The sequence below is a fragment of the Amborella trichopoda genome, chromosome 5 (genome assembly GCF_054954075.1).
Source record: "Amborella trichopoda isolate Santa Cruz 75 chromosome 5, AtrichopodaSantaCruz75HAP2 v2.0, whole genome shotgun sequence".
Lineage (NCBI taxonomy): Eukaryota > Viridiplantae > Streptophyta > Magnoliopsida > Amborellales > Amborellaceae > Amborella > Amborella trichopoda.
Genome location: NC_142340.1, coordinates 40,124,633 through 40,127,773, shown reverse-complemented (window position 1 = coordinate 40,127,773; position 3,141 = coordinate 40,124,633).

Below are 3,141 nucleotides of genomic sequence, written 5' to 3'. Positions count from 1 at the left end.
TGGTTCTTCCATTGGAAACCCATGAATTACAGGTATTGGTGGGTTGTGTAGAGATTGGATGGGGAACATTATATTCTACTATGCTGGGTCATGTGGAGTAGTGACAGCAAATCATACAGAATTGGCGGCTCTTTTGCAAGCAATTTTGATTTGGGAAGGAAAGGGGTTGGGAAATGCTTTGATTATGGAAGGAGAATCTCTTAATATCATTAACTAGTGTACCTTTGTTTCTAAATGGTCTTGGCGTCGCAAATCCATGTGGCTGTAAGCGATGGATATGGTATTTTTTTTGGTGGTTGGCGTCTCAGATTCATGTGGCTGCAAGTGATGGATGTGGTATCTTTTTTGGTGGTCTCTTTCCACCATGTCTAAAAGGAAGCGAATGAAGTTGCAAATGACTTGGCTAAAAAAGGGGGGACTCTTGATTATGGTCTCTTTCCACCATGTCTAAAAGGAAGCGAATGAAGTTGCAAATGACTTGGCTAAAAAAGGGGGGACTCTTGATTATGTGGTTGTTTCTTCGATTTTTATTTGACCAATGTACTTTGATTATCCAATTATCAATAAAAGTTAAGTATTCTTGTTAAATAAAAAAAAAAACGCTGAAGAAGATGTGAGATCAAGCTCCATGGGTCCATGACTTGGACAGGGAGAAGCTTAAGACTTTAATAGGGAAAAACCGTAGAAGGTTAATCGCTATATGAAATAAAAATAAGCATATTTTTATTTATAGGAATAGTGATATTTAAAAACCCTGGTTAAAAAATTAAAAATATTTTGTATTTCTGTTTTAAACTAATTTATATTCTAAAACATTTCTTGTTTCTAAAATAAAATCTTAATCATTTAAAAAACAAAGAAACAAGAAATTCCAAATGTAGAATGTGCCCAAAAAAGGGAAATGCTATTGGACACTCTATAGAGTGTCGGACATATTTTTAAAAGTGTCGAATATGTGTCCATTAGGTGTCAACATATGGTTAGACCCTCATGCATGTCCATAGCCGTCGATGAATCAAGAATCACTCCTCTACAATATCGTAGTACCAATCTCTTCTATTAATATCCAAAGTGCATAGCGAAGATTTTATTGGCTATTTTGGCCCTGATCATACTTTAGAGAGTTTTATACTCCTCTAAGCAAGGCTTTTTGAGTGCTTCCTTTGGCATCTGATTTTCTTTTTAGCATTAGCATATCCAATTGGATGTGATGATGGGCCTCTTCCATCATCCAATTGTTAAGGTGAATTTTTTGTCATCCTTCCATTCATTCTACCATAAGTTCAATCTTTTTTTAATTATCATGGGCAATACTCAGCTTTGAGAACCAATTTCTATAGGTAATGCACATCTAAACCTAGGCGATGCCTAATCGGACGTTGTATGGAGTTTTCCATATGTACTACAAAACACACTCAAAACAGATCTCCCGTTGGCACAAAACGGACCTCCCGGATGGAGAGAGAGAACTTTGGGTCATCGATCTCTCTACAACCAATTTTTTCGCTCCTTTTTTTTTTTTTTTTTTTTTAGAAATTCTATCTTAAAAATCATCTTTCACAACTGAATTAGGTCACCTTTTGATTTGGAATAATTTTAGAAATATATATAATGATATTAGGGAAAATTGTAAATACCTTTTTTTTGGCGACCTCCCTCAACCAAACTTTTCTCTTCTTGTTCTTTTTTTTTTTTTGCAATTTTTACCTCAAAACCAAGTTTTATAGCAACCCCTTTCCCTCTAAAATAAAAAGTCATAATTTTTTAGACAAAAATGCTTTTTATAATAATGCCGAACCAAGGGAACCTTTTGTCATACTGCTCTTCACCTGTCAAAGCCCATCATGAGATTGCCAGACCGCAAAAGAAATATAAGCCAAAGTGTCGGATCGAGTACAGAAAGTGCTGGACCGCGTTAAGACAAATCAAGCGACAACTGCCGGACCGAGACATGGATGTGCCAGACCGTGCAAACAAGTTGCCAGACCCTTTATTTAGAGTGCCAAGCCATAGGCAAATCACATTGAGAAACGTCAATTTTTTACTAAACAGTATTTTTGTCAAAAAAAATTATGACTTTCTGACTTGAGAGAATATTTATTATAAAACTTAATTTTGGAATAAAAGTTGTAAAATCACTAATTCCAGAGTTTTTATTGTCATGGGCCAAACCAAAAAAAGATACTTCGAGTCTTTTTTCTTTTTACGTACCTTACCCGACATAAAAAATAAAAAATAAAACAATAAAAAAAAAGAGATAATTCTCCATTTTTTGTCCATGTACTCACACCTATCCTATATACAATAGGGGACTTGAAATGTAATCTCCTTTCATTATTTAGATTCAACTTATATTGGTGAAACGTTTATTAGTTTGATTGGGAGGAAGTTGTCAAGAAAGTCTAGTTTTGCGAGGCATCTGCATTTTCCCCAAGAAACTATTTACTTGTCGATCATATTTGAAATCTTGAAAACGTGCCATTGACTGACTCCCAAGGTTTTTCTTTTTTTTTTTTTTGCACTTTACCGTATGTGCCATTGACTAGACTCCAAGGTGTTTCTTTTTTTGTCCACTTTCCCGTATTTCTTTATAGCTCTCCTACACATCCATAAACTTGTCTTACCATCTCTCGTTTGCTCTTTACGACATATTTCCTTCAAATTTTCATACCGCCATGTCCCACAAGATGTGATTGGAAGCTGATCTCCATCTTCCAAATGAATAATAAACAGCGGTAAACCGCTGTAAGTTAACATTGAGTTGCCTAAAAACACTGTCATCAACGGAGTTGGAAAGTGCAGATAAACATCCAAATACATATTGTATGTGAAACCTTCACATTCAATACTCCCTGCCACATAAGGGCATGTTGATTCCTATCAAATTTTATGAAAAAAAAAAAAAATTCCTGAAAATATTTTCATATGAAATAACTCCCTCATATAACTAAGCATGGAAAATCTTTCATACCAATTGGTCTTTTTTTATGATAAACTTTCCTGCTGTTGACCAATTGGTGTGAAAAAATCCCATACCTAATCACATATATTATCACAAAAAAGATTTCATGCGAACCAAACATGGGCTCATGAAGAAGGGATTCTAGAGATGCAAGGTCAGGAAAAGTATGAGCAGAAAGA